Source organism: Aethalodelphis obliquidens, unplaced genomic scaffold, assembly GCF_003676395.1.
Source record: "Aethalodelphis obliquidens isolate GAN/ISIS:26980383/991018 unplaced genomic scaffold, ASM367639v1 scaffold104, whole genome shotgun sequence".
Lineage (NCBI taxonomy): Eukaryota > Metazoa > Chordata > Mammalia > Artiodactyla > Delphinidae > Aethalodelphis > Aethalodelphis obliquidens.
This window is the reverse complement of record NW_020838048.1, coordinates 1938398-1949508: the sequence shown is the minus strand read 5'-3', so window position 1 is coordinate 1949508 and position 11111 is coordinate 1938398. Positions and strand designations below refer to the sequence as shown.

General features: G+C 39.9%; 1 non-coding gene across 1 annotated transcript; it reads right to left on the bottom strand.

Annotated features, from left to right (window-relative positions):
- Positions 1-8862: 8862 nt before the first annotated feature.
- On the bottom strand, positions 8863-8969 carry LOC113614795 (U6 spliceosomal RNA). The gene has a single exon (XR_003430730.1). It is a non-coding gene; the product is annotated as a U6 spliceosomal RNA (small nuclear RNA).
- Positions 8970-11111: the final 2142 nt, after the last annotated feature.

Below are 11111 nucleotides of genomic sequence, written 5' to 3'. Positions count from 1 at the left end.
TCTCACCACAAAAAAGAAATGATAATTATGTGACACGATGGAAAAGTTACCTAAGGCTATGGTGGTAACCACATTGCAATATATAAACGTATCAAATCAACGCACTGTACACCTTAAAATTATACAATGTTATATGCCAGTTATATCTCAGTTTTAAAAAGGGGAGAGCAATAAATATCAGCTATCTGGTGATAGACAAAAGAAATAATTACAAAAATATACAATCACAAGCTTCAGATAAATGGCAAAATGAAAAAGGTCAAGTTGCTATGAGAGCATACAAAGAGGCAGTGTGATCTAGTGTGCAGAACATGAGATCATCGTGAAAAACCTATTAAGTGAAACCTGAGAACTAAATAGGAATTAACTAGGTGAGGGGGTACTGTGCTCTCTCCTTGCTACCTTCAAACTGGGGAAATGGCCAAACAGTCAAAACTGGAACCGTAAGCTTTTAAAATTTACTCCGAAGTGGGGACTTCCCTGGCACTCCAGAGGTTAAGACTTTGCGCTTCCAGGGCAGGGGGCACTTGCAGGGGGCACAGGTTCGATCCCTGGTCAAGATCCCACATGCCGCGCCATGCCGTGTGGCCAAAAAATAAAAAAGTTTACCCTGAAATGAACTATAACATGGGTGGGGGAGGGGCGTATTTTTTAAATCCCTGAACTTGGAGATGACGACCTTTCCAAAGCTAGTCTACATAAAGATCAATCCCTTTGTCTGAACTCACTCTTGGAATTAAAATAAGAAGCCAAGAGTTTTTTCTTCTTTTTTCAAAATCCAGCATAGTGTTGCTGCCAGTTACAGAAATGCAGCAAAGAAAACTCACGTACTCTTGCCCTTCCTTACATATCTTGGGGTCCAACCACAGAACCCTCATTAAGCTAACGTTGTTTGTCCTTTACCGTCTAGAATGTAGAATGTTACTTTAAACTGTTATTTATTGGAAAATAGAGGGAGATTTGCAATTTAATCATCACAACTGCACCTTCACATCCTTTATCCCATTTCTCTGTTGCAGCCTTCGGCACTTGTACGGTTATTGCTCCCACAGAAACTTACACTCGATAAACTCAGAGAGCACTTAATGCTGTATATTCTCAGCAGCCATTCTGGCACAGCTACCTCTAGAATTCCTCAAACATGCGCACACACCCACACCCACACAACACACCCACACCCACACCCACCCACCCACCCACCCACACCCACACACACACACACACACACACAATCAAGTATGTATATATTTCTTTTTTTTTTTTTTGTATCCATAGACTTTTAAAATTCTGTTGTTTCCTCTTCCAAGTACTGAAAACTCTGATGGAAGGATACTATCTTTTGCTTTCTTTCTTTCTTTCCACAATATCTGGCTTAATTCTCTGCAAAATAGGCACCGAGCAGACAGGGATGCCTATATTGTATCATGCAAGTCAGACCTTGTCAAAGGTTTGAGTTTGCAGAAGTGAGCTTCCAGGCTCACAAAACAACTGGAATGCAGCATTAAAAATAACTTGTAACTATAAGTCAGGTAGCATCCACTTGGCATTGTAAAATCTCAATGGTATAAAGACAGGCCATTTACTACTCATAGAATAGAAGGACAAATACCACAGGTGAGAGGGACAGCAGCGTGGTCCTTCATGGGCAGCAGTTGTCTCCTCTCTTGTTTAAGCAGAGACAGAATGACAGACCATAAGAAGCTCCCTCGCCCTGGCCGCCCCCAACCGTTTCCTGTCGCTGCTTACTGTCTGCACAGCTGCATTGCTGACGGCCAGGACTCACGCTGGCAAATCTGAGTCTGGCATCCTCTGGATGAAGGTGGGGGAACCTGAGCAGACACCTTTCCATGCTTGGCTTGGGGGACACGGAGGAGAGAAATGAGATCTGGGTCTAGCAAGACTTTTGATAAGCACATTCCATGCTTCTCAAAAAAACTAGGAAAATATACTTTAAATAACATATCTGATTTGAGAATCATTTTCAAAGAAGTACTAATATGTGATCCGTATTAAGTCAGTTCCAAAAGGATTCGTTCTCCTACACCAGGATGCTTCCTTTGTGATTTAGGTAATGGGCTTAAAGAGTATACTCACACAATATTTTCCTAATAGTGCCAAGCTAGGGGATGCTGCTGACAGCTAGAGAGAAGCAGTTGAAATAATTCTGACAAGTTGCAGAACTGCATGAGTACAAACGTGGTGCAGGTCAATGACAACTTATCTGGGTCAAATCAAAAAGGAGAAAAAATCTAATAACCTCAGAAATTGGCCTATGTGAGGTTCACATACGTCAGGCAATTGTAAATTGAGCAAAACAGATCCTGAAGAGTTGATTTTATGGATTGTAAGGTTCTTAGCTGCTACCAGTAACGATGACCTTATGTTTAAGAGTGGGCAATTGTCTCCATGGAGCTGAGCCAGGGACAGCCTCTGCTCCAAAATATCGCCCTTCTTGTTTCTGCACATCTGGATGTTCACCATTTGGAAGTCATTACTTTGGAGTATGTACTGTCCACTTGTATTAATTATCTATTGCTACATAACCCTTACTTTGCTGCAAACACCAGCTGTCAGAGTTTGCCTTTCTGTGCCGTGGGCACACAAGCCCTTAACTGGAAACAGAAGCAAGTCACTAAGTTAGACCCACACTCAAGGGGAGGGAATCACACAGTGAGGGAATCACAATTCCCTCCTCCACACAGGAGGCAGAGCTCACCGGGGGCCATGTCAGAAGCTGCCCACCACACCACTCTTTGCCGTCCCATTTTTAAATGTTTGCACTCTGGGAAGAGATAACATATGAAGCTCCTCATAACTTAGTGTAAGTACATTTGTCAGGTCTCTTTGGAATCAAGAGGAAGCTAGGTGAAGGCTGATTCCCAGAAGGCAGAGGAAACTGTAAAAATGGTCAGTGTCTCAGAAAGGGGAGATGGACAATGAAGAAGCTGATCCTAGCCTTCCACGGATGCAGGAGTTAAGAGGATGGGACTGACATCATCGGAGCCGGAGAAAATACTCAGGTCAAGTAAATTAAGTGAGTCAGCAAATTGGCACTGCAACTAAAACAAAGGAAGTTTGATACTGAGCTGGATAAAAAGGAATATAACACATAAGGGCCCTGGATATGATGCTTACCATGTACCCCACAGTGGTGAGATCTTTGGGAGACTATAAAATCTAATATGCAGAAAATAAGGGAAGGTTGGGGATAAAATGGAAGACGACAACAAGACATGTTCACCTTTCCTGAAGAAAAGGGCTTTGAAACACTGAAATACACTGCTAAATTTGTGATTATAATGAGCTAGCAGGGAATTCCCTGGCAGTCCAGTGGTTAGGGCTCCACGCTTCCATTGCAGGGGGTATGGCTTCAATCCCTGGTCAGGGAACTAGGATCCTGCATGCTGTGTGGCATGGCCAAAAATAAATAAATAAATAAATATATAAATAAATAAATTTTAAAGATTCCTTGAGCATAGGGAACTATACTCAGTATCTTGTGGTGGCACGTAATGGGAAAGAATCTGAAAAAGTATATATATATATATATATATATATATATATATATATATATATATATATATAAAACGGAATCACTTCTGTACGCTTGAAACTAACACAACATTGAGTTAACTATACTTCAATAAAAAAATTTTAAAAAAAAGAACTGGCAAGTTATTTTTTTGTTCTATTAAGAGATAATTTCCTTAGAATCCTACAGACTGTTTAATGACTCCCTCTCAACCAGGAAACCATTGTTTCCATGGGATTCCAGATCTGAAATTAGATCTGTCCACAAATTGAAGTTTTATGGAGGACCTCTAGGACTCACATGCTACCTACTTATGTTACAAAAACACCTGCTCTCATATACATCAGCTCAGTCTCATCACTCACTAGCTCTTGAACATTCCACAATTATTTCCACATCCTTGTCTTTGCTCATATAGTTTCCCCAACTTCCTTTCTGATGCTTCATCATACCTTTATTTTTTTCTCTCACTCTCCTGTCCTCTTCTCCCCCATAGCAGACTACCACATCAATAAATAAACTCCACTATTTCCCATCTCAAAAAAATAACTTGTGGGACTTCCCTGGTAGTCCAGTGGTTAAGGCTCCACGCTTCCACTGCAGGGGGCACAGGTTCGATCCCTTGTTGGGGAACTAAGATCCCGCATGCTGCATGGCGTGGCAAAATAAATAAATAGTAAACATTAATGGTATACAGTTCTTCTGCCAAGAAATAACATTTCCCACTGTGGTAGAACATGAACTCGGCATTGATTTTTTAGCAGTAGCCTTAACGTAGGTGCCAGGGGTTTGTCTAATGCATTCATGTACTCTTGTCTGACCTTCCTGGAAAGGAAATTCTTTGGGGGATGCTCCGTACAGCCTCACATAGTTGGTTTCCATACCTATAAAGAGCTAAGACAGAAAAGAATAATAAGTGAAGGAGCAAAGAAAAGGTGATAAGCAAATTGAATGAGACAAGGGAGGAGGGACCAACACATTTTCATAATAAAAAACAAAACAAAATCAAGAGACTTAGAAAAGAAGGGAACTTCCCCAAAAAAAGGGTACAAATGAACTTATTTACAAAACAGAAGTAGAGTCACGGATATAGAAAACAAACTTATGGCTACCAGGGGATAAGGGTGGGGAGGGATAAATTGGGAGATGGGGACTGACATATACACACTACGATATATGAAATAGATAACTAATAAGAACCTGCTGTATAGCACAAGGAACTTTACTCAATACTCTGAATGGCCTACGTAGGAAAAGAATTTTTAAAAAAAAGAGTGGATATATGTATATGTATAACTGATTCACTTTGCTGTATACCTGAAACAAACACAACATTGTAAATCAACTATACTCCAATAAAAATAAAAAAAAAAGAAGGGAACTTCCTTAACCTGATAAAGGGCACCAGCAAATAACCTACAGATAACATCATACTTAATGGTGAAAGACTGAAAACCTTCCCCTTAAGATCAGAAACTAGACATGAATGTCTGTTCTAACCATTTTCTTTACTTTTATTTTTTTAATATCTTTATTGGAGTATAATTGCTTTACAATGTTGTGTTAGTTTCTGTTGTACAACGAAGTTAATCAGCTATAAGTATACAAGTATACATATATCCCCATATCCCCTCCCTCTTGAGCCTCCGTCCCACCCCCCCATCCCACCCCCCTAGGTCGTCACAAAGTATCGAGCTGATCTCCCTGTGCTATGCTGCAAGTTTCCCACTAGCCATCCATTTTACATTTGGTAGTGTATATACGTCAATGCTACTCTCTCACTTCGTCCCAGCTTCCCCTTCCCCACTGTGTCAAGTCCATTCTCTACGTCTGCGTCTTTATTCCTGTCCTGCCACTAGGTTCATCAGTACCATTTTTTTAGATTCCATATACGTGCATTAGCATACGGTATTTGTTTTTCTTTTTCTGACTTACTTCACTCTGTATGACAGACTCTAGGTCCATCCACCTCACTACAAATAACTCAATTTCGTTTCTTTTTATGGCTGAGTAATATTCCATTGTATATATGTGCCACATCTTCTTTATCCATTCATCTGTTGATGGACACTTAGGTTGCTTCCATGTCCTGGCTATTGTAAATAGTGCTGCAATGAACATTGTGGAACATGTGTCTTTTTGGATTATGGTTTTCTCAGGGTATATACCCAGTAGTGCAATTGCTGGGTCATATGGTAGTTCTATTTTTAGTTTTTTAAGGAACCTGCATACTGTTCTCCATAGTGGCTGTACCAATTTACATTCCCACCAACAGTGCAGGAGGGCTCCCTTTTCTCCACACCCTCTCCAGTCTTTATTGTTTGTAGATTTTTGGATGATGGCCATTCTGACCGTATGAGGTGATACCTCACTGTGGTTTTGATTTGCATTTCTCTAATGATTAGTGATTGCTCTAACCATTTTCTATTCAACACTGTATTGGAGATTCACGTCAGAGCAATTAGGCGGGAAAATGAAATAAAAGGCATCCATAATGGAAAGGAAAAAGCAAAACTATCTCTATTCGCAAATGACATGATTTTGTACATGGAATCAAAAAAGGAAAATAACGGAAATTGCCTGAAGGCACAGAGATGGTATCACTGAAATAACAGCAATGTCATATGTTTATGTAGTATTTTACAGCTTCCAAAGAGCTGTGCATCATTTTATCTTATCACCACCTGTAAGTACTATTATTACCCCATATCACAAGTGACAAAACTAATACTTAGAAAGGGATGTATTTGTTAATGGAGCCAGTTGCTAAATATCATAACTGTCACCCAAATCTCCAGCCCCAGGACTCTAAATCAATGTATAATGGTTGCTGGTTTCTTATCTCTTAAGAGCAGCATGGTCCAACAGAACTTTCTGCAATGGTGAAAATGTTCTACATCTGCATTGTTCAGTACAGTGGCCACTAGACACAGGTAGGTACTGCACACTTGAAATGGGGCTAGTATGACTGAATAACTGAATTTTTAATTTTATTGAAATTTAAATAACCACATGAGGCTACCATGTTGGACAGTGTAGCTCTAGAATTACTCCCTGTTCTGAATCAGACACTCCTCCTCATGGTTCTGTCCTCATAGTGGCCAACCTATGTGCAATTCTTTGTTGACTGATGAAGAATGTGTATAGAACCACGAAGACAGACAAACCATTCTTGGGAATAATTACAAGTTGCAGTATATCCTTAGAAATACCTAAAATGACTCTGCAACATAGAAACATGTAGGAGTATTCTGACTAACCAAAATTAGAAGAAATCCTTTCCCAACAACTACAGCTTAGTATTCATCAAGGGGGTGGGGTGAGGTCAGAAATAATACAGCTTATGTTTAAATGATTATATATGTTTTTCCATTCTTACATCCACTCTAGTGAATTCTTCTCACTCTACGACTACAAATTTGCCAAATAAATTGCTCATTCTTCTTTAAATACTTCCTTCATGTTTCCACTTTATACCTTTTCTTATGCTACCTTTTCTGCTGGGAATGTCTTCCTCCAGTTTACAAATCCAAACATGACCACATCCTTCAAGGCCTCACTCAAATTTATAATCTCCTGGAAGACTTTCTTATCTCACCTAGATGATGCCCTTCACTCTTCATCTATTTCGTTTTTAACACCTAGTGCTCTGACCGCATATTATAGTGTTACATGCACATATTCTCTCTGATTAGACCCAGTGTCAGTAAACCACAGCTCGTGGACAAAATCTGGTCCACTGCATGTTTTTGTAAATAAAGTTTTATTGTAACAGAGCCATGTTCACTATTTTACATATTGTCTATGGCTGCTTTTGCCCTATAATGGCAGAGTTGAGTAATTGCAATAGAAACAATCTGGCCCCCAAACCCTTATGTGTTTCCCACTTGGCTCCTCACAGCAAGTTTGTTGATCCTGTGTTACTACAAGCTTTTGGAATGAACTATAGAAACCATATCTGATTTATTTTTTTTAATCTTCATAAGACCTGGAGTATTGCCCTACGTATAGCAGTAACATCATAAATATTTTAAATGAATTTTCTGTTTATAAGAAATTAATAGTGTCTGCTTATGTATATCAATTTCCTATTTGCAAACATTATCCCACCAATTTCTCATTTACTCATCAAGATAACTTTCTGACACAGAGAAATAGGTCTCATTACCTACATTTTACACCATGAGAAACTGAGGCATAAACAGACTTTGACTATGGTCACAGCTAGTAAAGAGAGCTGCAAAACTGGGTCATAAACCCAGATCTTCTGACGTCTGGCTCTGATCTACCTTATTCTGCTTCTCTGTGCTTACCCGCTTTCCCCTAAATTGAACTAAGATGCTGATGGAACCCAAAATAAAAGCATATGTATATATCTACTTAGCAAATTCATAATCATGGCACAGGTAACCCATGTTTATTTTTAACAGAATTGCAACTATTTTTATGAGAGCTAGTCATTTAAAAATATTTTTATGCTTCTAAATTTTAAAATTTATTTAAAATTAAATTTAGGGAATTTCCTGGTGGTCCAGTGGTTAGGATTCCGTGCTCTCACTGCCAAGGTCCCAGGTTCAATCCCTGGTCGGGGAACTAAGATCCCACAGGGCACAGGGCATGGCACCCCTCCCAAAATCAATCAATAATAATAATAATAAAGTTAAAGTTAAAAACTTAATTAAGATATAAAAAGCTTTACAGAAAATAATTTATCCCAATAAATGGAGGGAAATATTTTTTTCAACACTTCAAAAGATAGAGAAAATGTACATATCCCACACTGGTCACACTGCTTTTCCCTGCTCTGTCTGTCCTCCTCAGAAAGGCGGTTTCTCTTTTTCCTTCAGTATCTTAAAGCTATTGACTTCAAATTAGTAGTTATCAGATTAAGAATCATATGCCCCACCGGTATGTTCAGTCTGCCCAGGCCAAGTTTAGCTAATTCAAACCCATTATCTGTTCAGCAACACCTCTTTGCTATTCAGTGTTGATTGTTTACACAGCCAATATGAAACACTAGAAAAAAGCGGAGTGACGAGGATACAGAACATTTGTTTTATGTCTTCCTGTAAAAACCCTCTGACTTTATTCTGAATATATTAAACACTAGACTCATGAATTTTTAAACAGCATTTGTAATGTCTTTGCACTTATATTAGGTAACCACATTGTTTTTGATACACAAATAGGATTCTTTAAAGATATACCCTTTTCTCTGAAATGGGTCATATTCTTTTTTTTTTTAACATATTTATTGGAGTATAATTGCTTTACAATGGTGTGTTAGTTTCTGCTGTATAACAAAGTGAATCAGCTATACATATACATACAAAAATATGGAACGCTTCACGAATTTACGCGTCATCCTTGCAGAGGGGCCACGCTAATCTTCTCTGTACTGTTCCAATTTTAGTATATGTGCTGCCGAAGCGAGCACGGGTCCCATTCTTTACAGTTAGAGAGCCTACTTATTTCTGCCCACTGAGAAAAGACGGATTCCTTTTTGAGCCTCTTTGAGGTGTTAGAGTCAGCTTAAATTATGCATGCAGTTTAATGCAAATGAAAGGTTTCAATATAAGCAGGTGGTTCTCTGGAGGCTATCCTATTGGCAAAATATTTATCATCAAGTATGTATTCAACTCTTTGTGGGCAACCAATAAATGTCTGTAGACTAAAAAAAGAAAAAAAAATCTATACCTACTTTTTTTAAAAAAAGCAAAAATTAATATTTTTTAAAGCCAGTGTTAATTAAGGGTCATTAGAATGTCTATAAACTCAGGAATACATGTCTAATGCAGATGTGACCTAGTTTCCTAGTTCATCACCATAAAGGCCACTGGGCTTAATTCTTATTACACAGAGCTACTCCATTATCTTTTTTTCATTTGCTTTTGTAACCTATCTTTGTGTATTCGTTTATTTTTACTCTACCTTCTGAGAATGACTTCAAGCAGCCTACAAAGGCACATATGATATATCTGAGATTAAAATGTGTTTAAAATAAAAAAGATGAAGCATCTCTCAGCCTGTGCGACATGATGCACGACATGAGCCAAAGGCTAAAGGCGTATTGTGAAGTCAAAGTGGGCTCACCAAAGCTTCTGTGCCTAGAGTTCTGATGTCGGCGGTGACAGATAATGGAGCCAGACCCCCTGCGATTGAATCCTGGTTCTGAACTTGGTTACTCACTGCCATGCCATGTGACCTTCGCCAAGTGCCCTCTCCCCTCGATGCCTCAGTTTCCTCAGGCCTAAGTAAGGGATACTAATAATACCCACCTTAATTCAAACAGCGTGTTGGAACAGTACCTGGCACAAAGAAAGGCCTACCACGCCATCAAGGAGTACTAGTACTAATCATAGTCATGTTTCAGCAGCAGCCTGGCAAGTAGTGACTCAGAAGTAGTCTCCCTTAGTCAAGGTAAACCACCTAAGTGTGGTTTTTTTGATGCCCTCTCCATTTTCTGTTTCCTTCTCAGTATATTTCTCCTTCCTCTTTCAATGGTGAGTATCCTCACCATCCTACCACTCTTCAGGGGGAGGGTCCCATCCTGTGGCCACTGACAGGCCAAGCTTTACTCTTAGCTGACTGTCACCAATACCTACTCAGAATTTAACAGTATCATAGATTTTAGGTACACCCTTAAGGGCATATTTATGTCACCTAAGTGAGGATATAGAAGACTGAGCAGCTTTTAACCTTGATAAAAGCTTTCTGTTGGCATGATGACTAAAAGCGGGTTGGAAGTCTCCAGCTCCTTCTGGCTCTTAACCCAAACATATTACTTAGTTAATCAGTGGGCTCTGAAGGAGAGAAGGCAACGTTGCATGGATGAAGGAGCTGAGGGAAGGTACAGAGAGCATTCTGGACTACAGCACTCACAGGGAAAAGAACTGGGAAGACACAACCATAGGCATTCTGGGTTTTGGAAATTCTGGCAGGACCCTGTCTGAAAGGCTCTGGCATGAGAGCAATTGCCTCTTGGGGAAGCAATGGGAAGGAGTAGAAAAAGGAGATGCTAATTGTCCTGCATATCTATTGCTGCATAAAGAATGACTTCAAATCTCAGCAGTTCAAAGTAACGAGAATCATTTATCTTGCTCCTGAATCTGCAAGGTGGGAAGGACTTAGCAGGAAGGGTTGTCTCTGTACCACACAGTGGCAGCTGGGCAGTCTCCTGAAGCTGGGGGATCCAACTCCAACACAGCTTATTCATATGGCTGAAGTTGATGCCAGCAGTAACCTGGCCTCAGTCCTCTCCATGTGAGCTTTTCCACAGAGATGCTTAGGCTTCCTCAGAACAGAGGAAGGAACCCAGAGGCTGGGTTCCAAGAATGGGTGTTCCAAGAGACAGGAAGTAGAAGCTTCATGTCTTTTAAGGTTCAGGCCCAGAAACTGGCACAGCAACATCTCACTGTATGCTACTGCTCGAGCCATCCCCAAGCCCACTCAGGTGGAAGTGGAGAGGACACAGAACCATCCTCCAGTGAGAGGCGTGTCAAAGAATTTGTGGCTATCTTAACTTGCCACACTCAATTGTCTGAAGTAGAAGAGAAGACTGAGACTCGTATAACCTCTC